This window comes from Adiantum capillus-veneris, chromosome 13, assembly GCF_014529385.1.
Source record: "Adiantum capillus-veneris isolate H3 chromosome 13, ASM1452938v2, whole genome shotgun sequence".
NCBI classification, from domain to species: Eukaryota; Viridiplantae; Streptophyta; class Polypodiopsida; order Polypodiales; family Pteridaceae; genus Adiantum; species Adiantum capillus-veneris.
In genome coordinates, this window is record NC_140943.1 from 48,568,383 (window position 1) to 48,590,624 (window position 22,242).

At 43.2% G+C, this 22,242-nt stretch overlaps 1 pseudogene; it reads right to left on the bottom strand.

The window, feature by feature from the left end:
- Positions 1-1,196: 1,196 nt before the first annotated feature.
- The window catches only part of LOC147443951 (uncharacterized), a 32,630-nt pseudogene continuing 11,584 nt past the window's right edge, over positions 1,197-22,242 (bottom strand).

The window sequence follows — 22,242 nt, forward strand, 5'->3', positions numbered from 1 at the left end:
CTGCGGTTTTGTTTTGCCGTGGGGTGAGGATGACGCCCAGATTGGCACCGTTGTTGCTGTGACGGGAGTACGTCCAGATTAGCACAACGAATACTTGTCGAGCGGTATGGGACGCTCATGAGAACAATGGTTTTTATAAATAATGTATATACTGATCGGACATAATAGCGTCAGTAGAGATTCTTGAGTGAACCTAATCCAAGGGTTGTTGGTTTAAAATTGGACGACTTCTTGTTTGACTATTGTTTGTAATACTGTTTGAAGGGCTTTTTTAACGAACCAGTATCATAAATAAGATAAAGGAACATGTATGTTTTAACAGTGTGGTAGTAATTAGATAACAAAAGAAGGGTGAGTGTGGTGTGGAAAGTGGGAGAATGATACCCCGATGGTATCATTCTATGGACGGGTGGACCCGATGAGTCGGGTAACTTTCCAACGTTTGATTTTTTTTTTTAGTCATAAATCTTAAAAGAGACAAACCTTGGCGGCTGTGCTTCTGAAATATGGGGAAAAAAACGCACAGGTTGGTCACTCTAAGATTTATACTTTTAGGTATAATTGATTATAGATAGTTTTTATATAGGGTTATGGTGGTCACGCTCCGCCAGAGCAAGATAGGACCAATCCTTCACTAACGGTTCATGCCCGTGGCTACGTAGTAGCTAAGGCAATGTCCGTTGGGTTTTTCCTTATCAGGATTGGAGACCTATCAAAGGTACTCCGCTCCTCTCGACAAGGGGCAGGGACCTCACAGTGTGCCTCCTTAATGCGCAATGCAATAGCACCCCTCTGACTAGTCAAGTTGGCCCCATTTAGGCCAGAGTAGAGGATCCGTTTCAAGAGGGGCTTCGGACACTTGTCTCCCCACTTTTCCATAACAAAGGACCAGAAGGACCAGGACTAGTAGGCCTCCCACATATTGGGTGCCTTAGTCTGGCCCATGAGGACCGCATAGATGCCGATGTGGCATGCCACCATGTCGATCTCCTCCAAGGTAAGCTCAATGGGGAGAATGAGCTAGTTGATTACCCGCCAAATGACCCTCTTAAGGTCATGTCCTAGGTTGGCTAGGGTGGCTGCACCAAGCCATTATTTGGCACGAGTCGCGCGAGTAACTGGGAAGCTCCGCATATGAAGTGGTGAAGAGGTGTTGCACGGGGCATCGATGGTAGAAATATGGGCGGTCTTTCGAGCTAAATAAGGGCAAGAGTAGGTAACATGTGCTGGTTATACCCTCTCTCCTCATTGAGAAGATAAAAGAGCTCTTCACATCAAGAGGGGGTGGCAGCCAACCTTGATAACCTAGAGCCCAACTGGCTCGATAGAGGATAAGGCAGGGCGGCCAAGGTAGTACTAGGCAATAGGGGTGGCAACCCATAACTTGTTTGCAAGGAGGCCTTCTCCGCCTAAAAATAAAGGCCCCCCACCTGTTTCTTTAGGCCCTCCCTTACCTTGATGTGAGACACTGTCCACTGAACCATCTAGTCCTCCGTCTATATCTCCTTCCCGTGATAGGCCTCCCCAAGCTCCTGATACTTCTCTAAGAATTTCTAGGTCTTCTCTTCATGCCGGGTTAGCTGATTCTCCAAAGGCTCGCCTTCATTCACTCTCACGGCTGGTTCTTCTTCCAGGATCCCCCCCCCCCCCCCCCCCCCCCCCCCTCCCCCTCCCTCCTGTGTTGGATAGAGGCCACCCTCCCATTTTGGGCACATCATCCTCTCCCTCCACGTATTTCTTGCTGGATAAAATCTCGACAATATCGACACCGTCCACGCCTTCAACATGGCCGACCGTCTCAAAGCCTCCTCGTTCCCATCTGTTAGCAGTGGCTAACATAGGCTACACCGAATATGCATCAAGCCGGAGATATGCTATGGTTGTGCATAATATTTCCAACTCACTTTGTATAAGTCTTGGGCTCATTGGGAGTTCCAAGTTGTATATGCTAGCTAGAGGGCTCAAACTTAAACCCATAGTAGAAGGGATTGTGGTGAAAGCCTTTAAAAGGAAGCCTTTATGCAAGGAGGCTTCATTATTGAGTATCCACTCTTGAGGATCCACTTTTGAGAGCTCTCTCTCTCTCTCTCTCTCTCTCTCTCTCTCTCTCTCTCTCGTGTTCACTCTATGGATAGACTAGCCTTGAGCTTAATGCCCATGCTTAAGAGGCTAGTACTAATCCATTGTAATTAAAGAAGCTTGATTAATTTAATCCCTATTTTACTCATTAGTCTTATCTTCTCTACATTTCATTATGTCATGAAGTAATATTACACTCTCATTATTCTAAATTTGAGAGAGGTAAGTACTACTTGCTTTGATCTTAACTCTCTTCTTTCATAAGTATTTCAACTAGTTGATTATTTCTCTAATTCTCTTGATTAGTGTAGTGTGTGTGCACTATTGGTCGTCATTAGAGTTTGTGCCTAATTGTGTGCTTAAGTTCTCTTGATTAGTGTAGTGTGTGTGCACTATTGGTCGTCATTAGAGTTTGTGCCTAATTGTGTGCTTAAGTGTGTGAAGGTTTAAGAGCCTTGAGCTCAATGCCACTTGTGTGTGATGTGATTAGAGTGCCTTGGTTGGCATCTGATAATTTGGAAAGCCAACTTCAACGCAATTAGTGTGTGCTTTGATCATGGATGATTGTGTTTGACTGTGTTCTTGTGACTCCATAAGATTGGCAAGTCGGACTTCGATGGGCTTGATGTGTGTAGGAGTTGATTGATTAGTAATTAGAGTATGTTTAGAGTTAGTCTTGCCATGGATAATGTCTACTTGCATTGGTGAGGTATTCTCTTGAACCCTCTATTTCTATTTATCCGATGCTCGTGCTTCCATGCCCTAGCCGGATTGCCGATCCACAGATTTGATAATTTTGTGTGGATTGCGATTAGGTCGTTGCTACAACACCTCCCAACATTTGGCACCGTTGTCAGGGATCAATAACCTAAGCTAGTGAGTATATGATGTTAAGGATAGAGTAATTTCACTACTAATTTCATCGATTTTTGAGTGTGTGTAACTCAATTTTGGTTTGATTTGATGATGTTTTTGCAAGTTATTGAAGCTAACTTTGAGTTATGAATACTCCAAACCCCTAATTCCACCCCCAATTTCACTAATTTCATAGTAACCCTTGTTAATTTTGCTTCATTTCCATGCTAATTGTACTCATTCCATGCTTATTTTTACTAATTTTTGACTAACTTTTCTAAACTAGCAGTTTAGATTTGATGTGTAATGTATGATTAATTCCCTTGCAAGAGGTGGAATCATTACTCTAATCAAGTTAATTGTGCTAATCAGTGCCTAATTTGATGATTTGAGTGTTTGATTTTTGGCCTACAATGGTCAAAGTTTGGAGCCGATTTGATGGTGCACACACTTGTGTGTGCAATGACGTGACTTCATGTGGAGCAAAGGAATAGCTTGGAGTGTGATTACGATGTAAGTGCACTCACTTGCTCATGTCAATTTTTGATTGATTAATGTGGTTCAATGTTGCTAATTATTTGCTAAAATTAGTGTGTAACTCAATTGACCTACACTTGCATCTAATTTGATTCACTTGGAATGAAATTGATTGTCAAATTTTGACTAATGAACCTCATGTGTGTCAAGATAATTCTTCATTCTCATCAAGAATTTATGTGTGTGTATAAAAATCATTGTGTGTGTAATGCACCAAAGAAGGAGAAAAAAACTGCCAAAAAATTCAAGTGTGTGTGCACCTAATCTTGCAGTGTGGAATTGAGTATGCAATCATGTAATTGATGTGTATGCTAGGCTAATCAATCATTGGATAATCCTAATTGCCAAAAGATTGGGCAAAATTTAAGTGTGTGTGCCCATCCAAGACCACTTGATTTTCAATGATTGATGGTCAATTGGGGCACCAAAATTCTTTTTGATTGTGAAATGTGCATGAAAATTGTGTGCAATCATTAGGTGTAAGCCAAAATGCATTGCCAATTGAGTCAAATTTGATCTTTTGTGCTTAACTTTTGAGTGTGTGCATTGCTTGATTGGGTCAAAATAGTGTTAATTTTTTAGAAATTGAGCATGCATGCATTCACTTATGATTGATTGAGTTTGCAATTTGAGCATTACAATGTGAAATTGAGTTTGCAATTTGAGCATTATAATGTGAAATTAATGGAATAGCTGTTGATGGGGGCTTTTCACAAGCCAAGCTCCCATACCCCTCTTCTCTCGTCCCCACCCCATGAAAACCCCCTCTTAGGGAGGGAGTGATAAAAGACATTGGAAAAAAGTAAGAAAAAAATAAAGTATGATTATGTAAATATATGAGAAAGGTAAAATAGGCCACCTCATGCCTGTGGGGCAGCTCATCCCCACCTTGCCTCCTTTTTCTTCACTGTTGCCCCGCCGTGTGTCCCTTTTCCTCTCCTCCACTCAAAAGGTCAACCCCCTCTCTCTTCCCCTTGTCCTTTCTCCTTTCTCTCTCCCCTCAAGCTACCCCACCTCTCACCAATAATGCACCCTAACTCACATGCAACTTACCCTATCTTCCAAAATAGTATACCCCACCCCCCTTTCTCTCTCCTATCATATCCCATGACCCAAATACCCCCCCCTCTCTCTAAAGGGCGCCATATCTCTTGTCTTGTAGCTAAATAACCTCCCCCACACTCACACACACTCAGTTTCACTAAAAAAGGTGCCCACAGACCCATCCCCACCCGGTGGTTACCTGATTTTTCTTGTGTTCACACACATCTGCACACAGATTCACCTCTGAACACACTCCTCTCTCTCCCCTCTTGTAATTACTTTATTCTCCATGTCACCTCTCACTTTTTTTCATCAACCCATCTCTCTCTCTTAGTCTCTCTCTCATGAGACTGCTATTCTGGCACATATACACACAGCCAGACAAGTGGGGCCCACAGTCACATGGCCTATGTAGATAATGATTTCTTCATTTCTAAATTCTAGAATTTCTCCCCCCCCTCCTCCCCTATATAAAGAGGAGTCACCATCACACAAAAACACACACCATCACCAAAGAGTACACTATGCACTGTGTGTGCCTAGTGCACACACACACACCCACACCATCACCATCACCGCAATCACCATGCTCGTCTTGAGCATGACCTCTACACCCTTGGGCTATGGAAGATGAAGGGAAACTAAATGAAGGATGATGGCCATAACCCTCGTGCGAGTCTTCGCCATCAACTCCCACCTATCCGCCATGTGCTCTACCACACTCTGCCTTCTCATTCCCCTACCCTATGCTCCCCATTTCATCACCTTATTCTCTAAATAAAGCTTGAGGTTTTGTGAGTATGTTTTCTTGCAATGTTTTGCCCATGTGAGGTGTGAGGAATCGCCACCTAGTCTTGTGTTTGGAGTGAGCTTGTGTATGTGTGAAGGGTGTGCGGATTCGCCATCCTTTTGTGGTGCCTAAGTACTAAGCCGCTATACCCCCTCCCTCACTCTCTCTCTCTCTCTCTCTCTCTCTCTCTCTCTCTCTCTCTCACTTGATCTCATTCCCTTTCCTCTTCATCATTACTCCCAAGCATCCATCTCTCTTGGATGAAAACTTTGTTATAGTGGTGTGTTGTTTGTGTCCTAGCCGCTGAAGCTAGGTGGTGCCCCCTGTTTGCTTTACCATGATAGGCTCGAGGCGCGCCATTCGGTCCCCGGTGTTTTAGAGGCCGTCGGGGTTCGGGGTTCGCTTTGCTCCCGTCACTGCATACTTTTTGGCCTAAATTTGGGTGTGTGTGTCAATCAAGGGCATGTGCAATCCAATGTGTGAATGAACAATTGGTATTTTTTACCAATTATGATGATTAATTTGGCCAAATAATTAATGTTTATGTCACAATTGGCTTTGAGAATTGAGATAGATTACTCAATTGGTATTCAATTGTGTAGACTTTTAGTGCATTGCCATGCTAATGATGAAACAATTTGATGAACATGGAGAAATGCGTTAATGTGTGTGCCTATGAAATGGCATGATCTATCCAATGAGAAAATGAATAATTGGTTTTGGTTGCCAATTATGATGATTAAAAAACCTAAAAAGGTGGTGCACATAAGATTGACCGACTTGGGATGATTCAATTGGTATTCAATTGAAAACAATTTTTATGCATATTATCATTGTGATGTATGACAAATTGACTAATCATGGTAATTTTGCATTGAACAATGTGCCTATTTGTGGCCCAAATCAAACTACGGGTATAGCTAAGATAAACCTAATTACGGTTGAATGAGCAATTCATTTGCGATGATGGTAAAATGTGCTTGGATTGGTCAAGGAGAAGCTAATCACTCAAAGCTGCATAGGCATTATTCACTTGGTGGATTTGTAAACAAACCTTTGTGCATGAGTTTAACAAATCACCCCTTTGAAGTAAGTCGGATGAGAGATTTTGAAATTTTGAAGAACAATTGGCTTAATTTTCATTGTATAATCGAGTGTGCATCTTGCTTTCATGTGTGTGTGCAAGGCCATATTATTGACCGCTACAAGCATTGGAAATGGGCTTTATGCATGTACGAATCTCAATTACATAGGTATGTTGAATAAAGCATAAGAGTTGTGGCACAATGAATGAGAAAAAAATGCATGTGCTTATCACAAGGGTGGAAATTGAGCTCAAGCTCAAAAGTTTGTGTTAATAACGTTGCAAGTCAATGTGTGTTCAAAAAATGGTCAAAAGGAGGAATAAGATCCTCAAACAAGTGGTCTCGTATGACTCCACACACACGTGTGGAAACACTCTCAAGTCAACAAGGTGTGCACGTATGTCGCATGTGTCAATGAAAGGAACTTGCCAATATATTGTGTGCGAGCCACAGATGGCTCCAAGCACGCAACTAGCCTAAACTAGTAAGCTCAAAGCAGATGATGGTGTGTCACTCACCGCTCTACGCTTGCTGTCATGGGGGATTCCTTGCAACGAAGAAGAGGGAGGCTCCGCTACGCCGTGCTCAGTCACCTCGCCACCGTTGTGCCACTGCAATGCTCTCTCTCTCTCTCTCTCACGCATACACACACACACACACACACAAGGAGATGAAGAAGAAGAAGATGGAGATGGAGCAAGAGCACTCTTCAATTGCACAAATGAGAGAATGAGTGAATTTTAGGTTTAGTTGACTTTTATATGAGCTCACCCCATTCACACTTGGGTGCCCATGCTTAGCCAACTAATCCCTTGAATGTTCCAGTTAAGTGTGCCTCTCATCTCATTAGGAGAAATATGAACCTTGCATGGGCCTTGTAAGGAATCCTAATTTTTAGGGATTAAGGCTAATGTTGTGTGGGGTTTAGGGGGCAAGGGCATTGAAGAAGGTAGTTTTGAGTAGGCTTTTCTAGCCTTTTTTTTAGACAAATGTAGGATGTGGACCTAAAGGGTTGCTTTCTCTCTCTAGCTTTTTTAAAAGTGAAGGAAGCATAGGGGTGTGTCCACATCAGCAATTCCGTGGGTCAAAAAGAGTCAAAATTTGACTTTTTTTTAAAAAAAATCATTTTTATTTGTTTTTTACTTAAAACTCCCTCCCAACATATATACATATCCAAAAATCATTTTTTGACCCATTTTTTAACCTAGAATCTTAGAAAGTCCATTTTTTCAAAAATCTTTTCCCCCAAAAAGTAATAAACATTTTGTTCTCTCCTCCTCCTTCCTCCTCCCTCCTCCCTCCTCTCTCCCTCTCCTCTCCTCTCTCTCTCTGCCCCTACCTTCCTCCTCCTCCCCAATCTCTCCCTCCCTCCCCTCCCTCCTTCTCTCCTCCTATCCTGCTCGGCCTCTCTACCCTTCCCCCTCTATCTTTTCATCATTTGCTTCCTCACGCAACAGCTTCCATGGTGCTCACGGACATCACAAATGGTTTGCTTCCACCACCACGTACTCTGCACACCAAAATCATACATATTCGCTTACCCACGGCATTTGCACCGAAGAACACTAGTGAGGGTGATCAAAGGTCATCACAGGAACGTCGCACCGCTTGTGAGACCAATGTTGACATTTGGGTGGATGGCCATTTGTACCCTTACGATCCTATAAGCCGCTTCCATCAACCGTTTAAAAGCCTTTCCACATTTCTTCAATTTCTTGGGAGGGGAGAAGCAGGCTTGTTAGGCTATGGCAAGCGGCTGTGTATGGGTGCAGGTGCTTCTTTGCATATGTGGATGCACGAATGTCAAGCTCTTCACCTCAAGACGACGGCATTACAAGAGAGTGTTGCCTCTTCGGAGAGGGTAGTTAAAAGTCTTGAACAACAAATGCAAGAAAAGGAGTCCCACATCCAGAAGCTTACCAACACCATCACATACTTGAAAGAAACACCCCTTGGTGCAAGGGAATGCAAACGCCCGTATTCATACATTGAAACTCTTGCACATTTCGGAGGAGCACACAAACGACGAGTTACAGCCACAAGGTGATTTGGTCTTTACTTGCATGATGCATTCTTACTTCACACTATTTTCTAACATTTATGTTTGTTTGTTGCCAGAAACTTCATCCAGGAGGCATGCGGTGGAACAAGCCAAGATAGTCGAGTCAACCTTCTCACTAGTTGTCTCAATACCAAGGACGTGATTTCTATCTTACAATCACCTGGAGGTAAGCACATTAAGGATGCAGTCCCCAAGGACCTTATGCGTAAATTAAGAAATGTGGTTAGTGATGATGATGTTCAACAAGCTTGTGATGAGGCTGGAATCAGCACCAAAGCCTATCAGGCTATTTTTCAACTCCTAAAGGATGCCCTCAAAGAACATGGCATTGTGGAAAACCTATTTCCTGTTCCTCACAAGGTCAAGCTCGCAAAGAAGGCCACAAACGAAGATGTGTTCTCCCGCATTGGGACATACCTACACATTGAGGACACAATGCCAACTTCCCTTTATGCTTCATGCGCAACAAAGACAAGGGGAAAAGGTAAGAAACAATCCATAAGACCTTCGGAGAAGGGCTTTCCTTACACAATGTGGAACAATATTTTCGTGGATCGTAGAAGGCTTCAAGAAGCCATGCTTAGATTTTACGAGTTACCTGAAGAAGGTGACACACTTTACTTTTTTCTTTGGTATTATTCTTATCATAGACGCTGAAGTTTAAGGTCTTAGCACTATTTATTTTGTAGTGCTTGGCACAAAAGTCACTTTTGTGCTGAAACTCGATGAGTGTCAAATAGTGAAAGGACGAAGGTTAGAGAGGCTAAGTGTCACTCTAATGAACGAGGCCCTTCTGCAAACCAAGCGAAGGGATTCAGTCGAGCCATATCCCACCCTATCTTTTAGCGTGCAATCAGAGAAAGACATTTGGTGGTTGGGTGCTATTGAGGTTCCCAAAGAGACCAATGGAGTACTTTCATGGATTTTTGAGAGAACTCCATGGATCATAGAAGTAATACACTCCCAAATTGCAGGTCAGAAGTTGGAGATTGAGGGCTTTGGTAGTTATGATGTGGAGTGGCACTTAGGTGGGGATTTGAAGACCATAAAGTGTTTGCTTGGATGAAAACAAGGGGCTTCTTCTCTCATGCCTTGTCCATTTTGCACTCAAGGGTACAAACCATATGGACAAAAATCACATAAGAGCACTGCAAAGGCCGGTTACATGCTTCCATGGCAAGGGCATGGAGAACAAGGGTTAGATTGTCATGATGTCGGAGATGAAGGTAGAGAATGGGAAGCATCTATTCTGAGATGTCCCATGCTCAATGCCCCAGACCGTGTTAAGTATGGAGCCTGATTTACCCTTGTAATTTTCTGTGGTAAAAGCGCACATTTGTAAGGCCCCCATTATGAGGAGAAGCCATCGTGCGTGAAGGAAAATCACTCACCGGAAACCAAAATTTTGACGGACAAGAATCAGGGGCAACTTTAAAGGCCTCGGGGGCGGAGGCCCCCGATAAATTTTTTTTCGCCGGAATATTATGGTCGGACGGCGGCCGGAAAGTGGTCAGGAAACAACCGGTCGGTTGGTCGGTGGCCGGTAGTCAATGGCCGATGGCCGGTGGTCGGAAGTCAATGGCCGGTGGCCGGTGGTCGGAAGTCAATGGCCGGTGGCCGGTGGCCGAATTCAAAAGCGGACTTGTCTTCTCAAGGGCGGCCACACATGGGCGGATTGGAGGGTCCAATTTGGACTTATTCGCACAAGGGCGGCTACACATGGCTGTCTCTCATAAGAGAGGGCAACCCTTTTGGCCTATAAAAGGAGGCCATTTCTACACACATTTCATAGTTTGTGAAGTTGATGCAACAAGGTGAGTGTGAGGTGGTGACAGCGAAGCAAGGCAGGAGCTCCATTAAGGATATAATCCCTTTGTAAACTACTTCTTGTTTTGAAGTACTAAAGCCATTGAGTGGCTGCTTTCCCGTGGACGTAGCCCACATTGGGTGAACCACGTATATCGTGTGTACTCTCTCTCTCTCTCTCTACTCTATAATCTCGTGTATATAAATCTGTCTCTCTCCATTAAGTAATCTACTCAATTATCTATTTAGCTACGTCTTATTTCCTTACAACTGGTATCAGAGCAAGGTTTGCTCGTAGCTAAATTATCTCAAGGAAAGGATTCCTTGAATTGAGTGGGAGTTATGGCGGAGGAAGGGAAGCTCAAGATTGAGAAGTTCAACGGCAAAAACTACCAACATTGGAAGATGCAGATTGAAGACTATCTCTACCAGAAGGACCTCTATTTGCCACTAGGCGGTCTTGCGAAGAAGCCCGCAACAATGGCAGATGAAGCATGGATTGTGCTTGATCGAAAGGCACTGGGAACAATCTGGTTAAGCTTGGCGTCAACGGTGGCCTTCAATGTTTCGGAGATGAAGACCACGGAGGACTTGATGAAGTCACTTGACGACTTCTACGAGAAACCATCGGCATCCAATAAGGTATTTCTTATGAAGCACTTGTTCAATCTAAAGATGGCAGGGAATGGTTCAGTTGCAGAACACCTAAATGACTTTAACACAAACATAAGTCAACTTCGATCAGTGAAAATCAATTTCGATGACGAAGTGCGAGCTCTCCTTATACTATCCTCTCTACCGGATAGTTGGGACAGCCTTGTGATGGCTGTAAGTAATTCTATCTCTGGCACAAATACTCTTAAGTTTGATGATGTTGTGGGTGTTCTCCTAAGCGTGGAAATACAAAGGAGAAGCACAGGAGAATCATCAAGTGCTGCACTATCAGTGGAAACAAGAGGAAGGCTTAAGGAGAGGTTCAAAAACCAAAAGGGTCGTGATCGCTCAAGGCGGAGCAAGTCACGCACAAAGTCGGTTCTTGAATGTTGGAACTGCGGCAAGAAGGGCCACGTCAAGAAGGATTGCTGGTCCAAGAAGAAGAAGGAGACAGAGTCTCAAGACAACAAGCCAACATCGGAGGCCAATGTGGCAGGTAAAGTAGAGCAAGATGCTCTAATTCTCTCATTAGACAATGTGTCTAATTCTTGGATAGTAGATTCCGGGGCTTCATTCCATGTGACACCACACAAGCAACATTTCCAAGACTACACCAAAGGTAATTTTGGGTATGTATACTTGGGAGATGATGAAGCTTGTGAGATTGTCGGCAAAGGTACAGTTTTTGTCAAAACTGCTAACGGAAATGAATGGAAGCTTAAAGATGTTAGGCATGTTCCTTCTCTTCGCAAAAATTTGATCTCTACAGGATAATTGGACGATGAAGGTCACAACATTGCATTCGGAAACAAACGGTGGAAGATCTCAAAGGGATCTTTGGTGGTTGCCAAGGGTGAAAAAGTCGGTACACTTTACTTGTGTACTGTTAGCACGCAACCTTTAGCTTGTGCAGCAACTACAGAAGTTGACAGTGCGGTGTGGCACTACCGACTTGGGCATATGAGTGCCAAAGGAATGCAAATCCTTCAAACAAAGAAGCTTCTACCAGGTTTGAAAGAAGTGGACTTAGAGTTCTGTGAAGATTGTGTTTATGGTAAACAAAAGAGGGTAAAATTTCAAAAATTAGGAAATGAAAGAAAAAATAAAAAACTTGAGTTGGTTCATTCTGATGTTTGGGGTCCTGCAAGTACACCATCACTTGGTGGCTCATTGTACTATGTAACATTCATAGACGATGCGACTAGAAAAACATGGGTTTATGTCATGAAGAATAAATCCGATGTATTTTCCATATTTCAAAGGTGGAAAGCCTTTGTGGAGAATGAAACAGGTACCAAGGTTAAATGCCTCAGATCTGACAATGGAGGCGAATATTGCAGCCAAGCTTTTGAAAGCTTTTGTGCTAGCAATGGCATTCGGAGGCAAAGGACAACCCCAAGGACACCTCAACAAAATGGGATTTCGGAAAGGATGAACAGGACAATCATGGAACGAGCACGAAGCATGCGGCTACATGCAGGCCTACCGCTTGAGCTTTGGGCGGAAGCTGTAAGTACGTTTGTGTACTTAATCAATCGGTCACCCTCAACGGCATTGGATGGGGGAGTTCCAGAAGAGGCATGGACAGGTAAACCGGTGAATTATGAATTTCTCAAAGAGTTTGGGTGTGAGGCTTTCATGCACATAGATAGAAAACTAAGATCAAAAAGTTAGATGCAAAGTCCAAAAAGTGTTTCTTCATTGGCTATGGAGAAGGAGACTTTGGGTATCACCTATGGAATCCTGAAGATGGTAAAATCTTAAGGAGTAGGGATGTAATTTTTAACGAACAAAATATGTACAAAGATTACTTGGAAAGAAAACAAACAAAAGAAACAGGTGATGAGTACATGGAGCTTGAGGACGGTGAAGACTCAAGGACTGCAAACGGTGACAATGTGCAACAACGTCAACCAAATGAGGAGCCTCAACCTATTGCCCGAAGATCTACAAGAGCAAGTAAACCTCCAGAAAGGTTTGTTCCTTCCTTCAACCATCTCTTGATCTCAGATTCTGGAGAGCCGGAATCATATGAAGAAGCTATGCAACATGAATCCAAAGAAGAATGGACGAAGAGCATGCAAGTGGAGATGGACTCACTACATCGCAACCAAACATGGGAGTTGGTTGAGTTGCCTAAAGGTAAGCGGGCACTTCAAAACAAATGGGTGTATAAGCTAAAGGAAGAAGAAGGTGGGAAGAAAAGGTACAAGTCTAGGCTTGTGGTAAAAGGTTTTTCTCAAAAGAAAGGTATTGACTTCAATGAAATATTTTCTCCTGTTGTAAAAATGAACTCAATTAGGCTCGTCTTAAGCCTTGTGGCTTCTCATGATCTAAATCTCGAGCAAATGGATGTAAATACGACATTCCCTCACGGTGACTTAGAGGAGGAAATCTACATGCTTCAACCAAAGGGGTATGAAGTAAAAGGTAAGGAGCAAATGGTTTGCAGATTAAAGAAGAGCTTGTATGGTTTAAAGCAAGCATCAAGACAATGGTACTTGAAGTTTGATCGATGGATGTTGGATCATGGATTCACAAGATGCAACTCAGAGCACTACGTCTACACGGAGAATTTGGAAGATGGGAAATTCATCATCCTAATGTTGTATGTTGATGACATGTTGATTGCAAGTGCTAACATGCAGGACATCAAAGACCTAAAAGAGGAGCCGTCCAAATCTTTTTCAATGAAAGATTTAGGTGCTGCAAAGAGGATACTTGGTATGAAAATATCAAGGGACAGGACAAAGAAGACAATAAAGCTATCTCAAGAAGATTACATCAAGAAGGTACTAGAAAGGTTTGCAATGAAAAATGCAAAACCAGTTTCTACACCTTTGGCTGGTCATTTTAAACTAACGAAGGATATGTGTCCAAAGACACAAGAGGAGATAGCCTATATGTCTAAAGTTCCATATGCTGCAGCGGTAGGTTCTCTAATGTATGCTATGGTATGGACAAGGCCAGACATTGCACATGCAGTGGGAGTTGTGAGTAGGTTCATGGACAACCCAGGTAAAGAGCATTGGCAAGTTGTGAAGTGGATACTTAGGTATCTAAAAGGGACAACAACAAATGCTTTGTATTTTGGAGGAACTGATATTTTTCTAGAAGGGTATGCTGATGCAGATATGGCAGGTGACAAAGATACTCGAAGGAGCACTACTGGCTATGTGTTCACGATTGGAGGCACAGCAGTAAGCTAGGCTTCAAAGCTGCAGAAAGTGGTTTCACTTTCTACCACTGAAGCAGAGTATGTAGCAATGACGGAGGCAAGCAAAGAAATTCTGTGGCTTCACAGATTCTTAGAAGAGCTTGGATTTAAACAAGACAATTGTGTCTTGTACAGTGATAGCCAAAGCGCTATCCATCTTGCGAAGAACTCAGCCTTTCATTCAAGGACAAAGCACATTGAGGTGAGATATCACTTCATACGCACTCTTTTGGAAGAGGGACAACTAAATCTAGGAAAGGTGCATACAAGTGAAAATCCTGCAGACATGTTTACAAAGGTGGTCAACAAGGAGAAGTTGAGATTTTTCTCATCTTCAATCGGCATTCAAGGATAAGAAGCCAGAATGGAAAGCAGTCACAGGTTTGGTTTGGAGATCAGTCTCCAAGTGGGAGATTGTTAAGTATGGAGCCTGATTTACCCTTGTAATTTTCTATGGTAAAAGCGCACATTTGTAAGGCCCCCATTATGAGGAGAAGCCATCGTGCGTGAAGGAAAATCACTCACCGGAAACCAAAATTTTGACGGACAAGAATCAGGGGCAACTTTAAAGGAATATTCTTTTTCGCCGGAATATTATGGTCGGACGGCGGCCGGAAAGTTGTCGGAAAACAACCGGTCGGTTGGCCGGTGGCCGGTAGTCAATGGCCGATGGCCGGTGGCCGGTGGCCGAATTCAAAAGCGGACTTGTCTTCTCAAGGGCGGCCACACATGGGCGGATTGGAGGGTCCAATTTGGACTTATTCGCACAAGGGCGGCTACACATGGCTGTCTCTCATAAGAGAGGGAAGCCCTTTTGGCCTATAAAAGGAGGCCATTTCTACACACATTTCATAGTGTGTGAAGTTGATGTAACAAGGTGAGTGTGAGGTGGTGAGAGTGAAGCAAGGCGGGAGCTCCATTAAGGATATAATCCCTTTGTAAACTACTTCTTGTTTTGAAGTACTAAAGCCATTGAGTGATTGCTTTCCCGTGGGCGTAGCCCACATTGGGTGAACCACGTATATCGTGTGTACTCTCTCTCTCTCTCTCTCTCTCTACTCTATAATCTCGTGTATATAAATCTGTCTCTCTCCATTAAGTAATCTACTCAATTATCTATTTAGCTACGTCTTATTTCCTAACAGACCGTGATCAAAAGGACCACGCTTGGAATCCAATCTTTCGATTTCCTCTATCGAATGTACATTTTTGTACATTACACGCACTCATGCGCATTTTTGATAGGCTATTGAAGCTCCACATTGACTATGCTTTCACAATGAAACCGTTGGAAAAGTCCCAGGAAGTGATCGAAAGAGTGGAGGTACTCTTGAATTCCATTGGCTGTCACAGTGGAAATGTGTCTATAGTTGCTGCAAAGAACACAGGGGAGGCCCATGAAATTGCTCAACAAGTGTCAATGAGTGGACAAAAAGCTAGACACTTTTTGAAGAGAGTTTCCCAAGGAAAGCCAAGTCGATATGATGCTCAAAACAGCTCCAACCAGCAGGCAGGTAACCTTTGGGAGCTTTGGAAGGAGTTATGCAAAGCTATTACTGACAATGATTCAAATGGCGAGCTTGCAAACAAGCGCAAGCAAGTTTGGGCCCATTTTGATAAAATGGTCAAGCTTATGGGCCTTAACAGCACAACAGAAGAACAACGTCAATCATTTCAAGAAGCTTTGGCGGATTTTACTAAGGTCTTCACCCTTTCTTGGGGTGAAAATAACATCACACATTACATGGTAAGTCATTCATGGTGTATTCATTACAAGGGATTGTTTTTATTTAATAATGTGGATCGTTTACTCATGTGAACAGCATATCTTGTTTGCGCATGGTGCATTTTTTATGCACAACTATGGATCGCTTGAAATTTTTAGCACTCAAGGCATGGAGAAGTCCCATTATCGAGCAAGGGGAGTGTACTTCAAAAATGCTCGACATAGTGGTGGAATGGTGCAATCCAGTTATTTGGAGGAGATGTTCAACTGGTTTTTTCGCACAACATTTGCTCATAAGCTCACAATGGAGCGTGCGCGACAATCCAAGATTGCTATTGAAGTGCGCAAATGGAGTCGTCAAGAGCATAGCAACAAGTGGAAAATGTTGCAAGGTCCCACCAAGCATGCTGCATGGCGGCAATGCAGAGTGCGACAAGGATCAAAGTGGATACTGTGCGAGTCACTAAATGTGAACGTAGGGTCCAACTCGTAGCGAAATGTTTATTTAAAAAATAATACTTCTTTTAAAAAAATTAGTGTGAACAGGGCCCTTTTTAAATGGGCCCTTATAAATATTGCATGCTCTCATAAATCACTCATTTCTTAAGAACAGGTGAGCTCTTACCAACGAAATGGCGCGCACCAAACAAACCGCTAAAGAGCATCCGCCTGCCAACAAAAACACCCTCCAAGGATGTGAGAAGCCGTCATGGCTTAAAGGCACAAGAAAACGGCCACGAACACCTGGCCGTTCCAAGAACTCTTCTGGTAGTGGGCATGGTGGTAGAACACGAGAGTCATCAAGGACTGTTGAATCTCCACCTCCTCAAGATATAACACCTAGAAAGAGAATGAAGCAACGTGCCCAGCGCTGGAGAGAAGCAGAGGGCCAGCAAACATCAGAGTCCGATAGGGAGCAGCCGTCGCGCCCCCAATCACAAGCAGGACCATCCACGACTCGGGTGGTCCATACAGACACCGAACCAGAGAGTGAGCCACCATGGCTGCGAGAAAAAATACCGCGCACACACCGGGTGGCCGTTGTGGGGAAGACATTGCCTCAAGGCCAGGAAGCTCTCCCCACACGACAAGATCGACAGCCAAGGGAAGAAGAAGAATCAGAAGAGGCTGCAGAACCAGCCCCTAAGCATGTAAATAGGCGCAAGTCTAAGTTTTTCAAGAATCCTAAACGCCACCCGCCAGCAAATGTGCAAGTGCCCCCAAGACAACCTCAGCGGCGCCGAAAAATAGCAAGGGCATTTGCAGAAATCCGCCACTACCAAAAGACGACGGAGCTCTTGATTCGACGCGCCCCCTTTGCTCGCACTGTGAAGGAGGTGCTTCAAAGCTATGGAAATCAGTATAGAATGCAAGCAATAGCGCTAGAGGCTATTCAAGAAGCTGCAGAGGCCCACATCATTTCGGTGTTGGAAGATACCAACCTATGCGCCATTCATGCAAAGCGAGTGACAATACAGCCAAAAGATATGCAGCTTGCACGTCGACTGCGACGAGACTTCGAGCATTAGCCGAAGTTATCCCTCTTTTTGTATTGCACACCCTTATCTTTGTAATGATTTGACTTTCCAATGACAATATGATCAACTGTTGTGTCTACTCTGTCTATTATCTTTGTAATTTCAAGTTCTGTATGTAATTGCAGTCAATTTCAGTAAATTTGTGCATTTTAAGTACCCTTGGGGGTAGATAAGCCTATAAGGGGCCAAAAAAAGCATGGCCACAGGGGCGCACAAATGGCCCATCCAAAACTAATGGATGGGCCATTTGCGTGCCCTTGTGGCCAGGCCTTTTTCTGCCCCTTTTAGGCTTATCTACCCCCAAGGGTACTTAAAATGCACAAATTTACTAAAACCTATTGGTTTTGCATCAATATTTTATATGGATCCTTGTGGACACCTTTTTTTGGTCATTTCAAGCTTTGAATTCCTTATAGGATATCAAAACAAATAACATATTGTGATACCTAGTGTCTATGCAACATTAATTTGGATTTTTCAAATGTCCAATGTAATTGGACTTTTTGGTGGAGGGGTGTACTAGGTAGAGCTAAAGCAGGTGATAGTGTGCTGGAAAATTCATTTCATAATTGATTTCAGCTTTTCTAGTGTCCTTGAGTCTGAACATATGCTAGAATTGCCATAAAAAGGGTGCATTTAAATGAATGATGCAAAACCAATCCATTGCAGTATATTTGTGCTTTTTAAGTACCCTAGGGGGTAGATTGTCTTATAAGGGGCAAAAAAATGCCTGGCCACAAGGGCGTGCAAATAGCCCATCCAAAACTGATGGATGGGCCATTTGCGCGCCCTTGTGGCCAGGCCTTTTTCTGCCCCTTTTAGGCTTATCTACCCCCAAGGGTACTTAAAATGCAAAAATTTACTAAAACCTATTGGTTTTGCATCAATATTTTACATGGATCCTTGTGGACACCTTTTTTTGGTCATTTCAAGCTTTGAATTCCTTATAGGATATCAAAACAAATAACATATTGTGAAACCAAGTGTCTATGCAACATTAATTTGGATTTTTCAAATGTCCAATGCAATTGGACTTTTTGGTGGAGGGGTGTACTAGGTAGAGCTAAAGCAGGTGATAGTGTGCTGGAAAATTCATTTCATAATTGATTTCAGTTTTTCTAGTGTCCTCGAGTATGAACATATGCTGGAATTGCCATAAAAAGGGTGCATTTAAATGAATGATGCAAAACCAATCCATTGCAGTATATTTGTGCTTTTTAAGTACCCTAGGGGGTAGATTGGCTTATAAGGGGCCAAAAAATGCCTGGCCACAAGGGCGTGCAAATAGCCCATCCAAAACTGATGGATGGGCCATTTGCGCGCCCTTGTGGCCAGGCCTTTTTCTGCCCCTTTTAGGCTTATCTACCCCCAAGGGTACTTAGAATGCACAAATTTACTAAAACCTATTGGTTTTGCATCAATATTTTACATGGATCCTTGTGGACACCTTTTTTTGGTCATTTCAAGCTTTGAATTCCTTATAGGATATCAAAACAAATAACATATTGTGAAACCAAGTGTCTATGCAGCATTAATTTGGATTTTTCAAATGTCCAATGCAATTGGACTTTTTGGTGGAGGGGTGTACTAGGTAGAGCTAAAGCAGGTGATAGTGTGCTGGAAAATTCATTTCATAATTGATTTCAGTTTTTCTAGTGTCCTCGAGTCTGAACATATGCTGGAATTGCCATAAAAAGGGTGCGTTTAAATGAATCATGCAAAACCAATCCATTGCAGTATATTTGTGCTTTTTAAGTACCCTAGGGGGTAGATTGTCTTATAAGGGGAAAAAAAATGCATGGCCACAAGGGCGCGCAAATGGCCCATCCAAAACTGATGGATGGGCCATTTGCGCGCCCTTGTGGCCAGGCATTTTTTGCCCCTTATAGGCTAATCTACCCCCTAGGGTACTTAAAAAGCACAAATATACTGAAATTGACTGCAACTACATACAGAACTTGAAATAACAAAGTCACCAATCAAAAAACAATTCATATCACCAATTGGAACAATTTTCAAGATTGACAAATCAGATTCAAAAGAATTTGCAATATAGAGAGACAATTTCAAATATGTTTTATCCCTTCCAGCACGGTGATTTTACATCATGTATCTGAGGAGTTCATATTTTTTTTGACCATTTCTTGGCGCCTATTATGTGCGTAAGGCAACTCCCCAGTCAAGAGGGACTGCGCTATGGCATTTGGGTCAGTTGAGCCAATGGAAGCATGTATCCCTATCTGGGCAAGCACTTTACCATGAAAGCCAGTGCCAAACGCTGTGCATACAAGGGATCTACGCACTAGGAACACTTAGTGCGCAGTTTGAGCAATGGTGCTCCTCCCCCCTTCTTGAGCTAGGTGGAACAAATCGTTCTTTCTTCGATACCCAAACTAGCTCTGGAGCGGGTGTGTAGCCTTCTGTGATTTTTTTCTTTCCACGATCGTCAATTTGTTTTGGAGCTACAGGATTGGAATTACATGGGTCAGGTGACAAGTAAGAACACAATCTATGTTTTGGCACCCAGATTTGATCATTTCCTTGATAGTAGCCTTGGACTTCCAATAGTCGTTTAGGAATCCAATGCCACGTTTCCTTACATTTATTGGAGCGAGTGGGACGTTTCTTACAAGGCTTCTGTTTTTTAGCATCAACTATGGTCGCTAAAGAAGCTTTAGGGACCCACTTGTATGTTTTCTTTGTTATATTAGGATGAGTCTTGTTGGAAGCTATATGCATTGCTTCTAGCATATTTAAGGGTACAAGTAGTGGCATTTCATCCCCCTCAGGTATTACCCAGGTCATCCCCCTATTTCCCAAAGTGTCTATGGTTTCTGCTAGGTGGACCCAATCCACAATGTCCGACTCAATCATCCCAGGTAGTACATCCATATAAGGATAATCTTCCCTAGCATCAATGTCCGCTTTACACTTGTAACAATATTGCAATGGGGCCGAGTGAATTGTGGTGTCAGATATATGATCAATCATAAACCTGTTTCCTAGAGGATGTGCTCGACCAGTTACAAGATCCACTCGAATGACAGAATCTTGGAACTGCAAGTAGACATGGTTTTTAGACCAGTCATGCACCATTTTTGCTTCCCTCATGAAAGGACGTCCTAAGATCAGCTCAGATGCCATAGTGTGCTTGGAGAAATCCATAACAATGAAGGTAACTCTTATTTTATGTCCAAAGACCTTGATATTGAGATCTTCTAGCATCCCAATAGGTTTAACAATAGACCCATTGGCCATCTTCACTACTATGGTTGTGGTCGCAAGGTGAGGTCTTCCCATAGTTTCCCATCAATTTTTTGTCACAATGCTAACCCCAGCGCCACCATCAAGGATTCCCTTCCCAGTTAATCCCTTAGTAGTGATTGGTATGGTCGCATTGGATTCATCACTCTCAAAGTATTGTCCCAACTTGTTAACATGTATTTCTATAACAAGGTTCTCATCGAGGTTGGGTTGTGGATCTAAGTGTTCCTCCTCTATTGGCATCTCCCCAGCTCCATCCATCTGTGCAAATTGTGGTAGCCCATACTTCAGTTCTCCATTGAGGAAGGCTCGAAGAGCTAAGACTAGCTCAGGTTCTTTATATAGTTTGGACATGATGGTGGTTCTAACTTCTGAAGACATGAAATCCATCAATTTGGCAATGTTTAACGGCACCTTTTGGGCTTCAGTCCCTTGACATGGGAAAGATGGGATCTCCATTTCTTCGATAGGATCAGGTAGTCCCTCTGTAAACATTCTTTCCATCAAGAAGTGAGTATGTCCACTTTCCACACTAGTAGCACCCATTGTGGATTGTAGGACATCTAACCAACCCACGTGATAGGTGTGACCTGTGTATAGGTCAGTTAGAGTTTCCGTTTGTAGTTTGTACTCCCAGTTCTCATTTAGGAACGCTCCATCTAGGATTGAGGTGCTAGGGGTGTCCTTTGAACTAGATGCAATGTGGCTCTCTATGGGTTGACCCTTAGTGGTCGCTAATTCCAGAGCACTCGATTGCTCTCCTAGCAAAGATATTGACATAGAGGCTTTCTCTTTTAACTCTCTTCGTTGCTCTGCCTTGCGTAAGCTCTCAATTTCCTTTTCCCTAGCCATGATGATATATCGCTCAACCTCTTGCACTTCGGCAAGGCTTCTACCATCGGGTAATATGACCTCAGAGGGGAATAGTTATGAAGAGTCAGGGGGTGCAGTGAATGGAGTATTCATGTGCACACTCTCTAAGAGCATAGGGTCTACGTTGGTCATGAATGGTGAATTTACTTCCCTACCCTCCTCATTTACATCATTAGCTCCATGTTCGGAGCGAATGGCTCTACTAAAGGTTTCCTTCAAGCGGCTAAGCATGCTTGGCCCGGATCGTGGACCCATGGCATGCATGTCTTGGCTTGAGCTATCGGGATTAGGCATTGGGAAACCCTCCATGACATCGTAGTCAGAGGAAGAGTCACTAGCCGCTATGTTTGGGTCTTGGTTTGTACTACCTTGGGTCCTCATCGAGGGCGCGGAACCTAAGGTAGGTGGATAATGAAAACTCGCGTAAGTCAAAATTCTCTCTAGTTTCTCCATCTCTATCACATGACTAGAGCGCAGATGCATGTGCCTTTGTCACCCTACCAGCGTCGACGAATAACCTCGAAGGTTAACCGCTTACTTTTTTAGGCGTCAGTTTTCACTCATTTTTTGATGTTTTTTAATGATCGGTTTTTTTTATTAAAGTGTGTGATAGCTCGAAATGAGCATATCACTCAGAGGGTCGCGATGTACTTTACAGCACAACGTTCGGTCACCTAAAGCTCCATTGGTCCTCAAAAAGGTCGATTTTTAG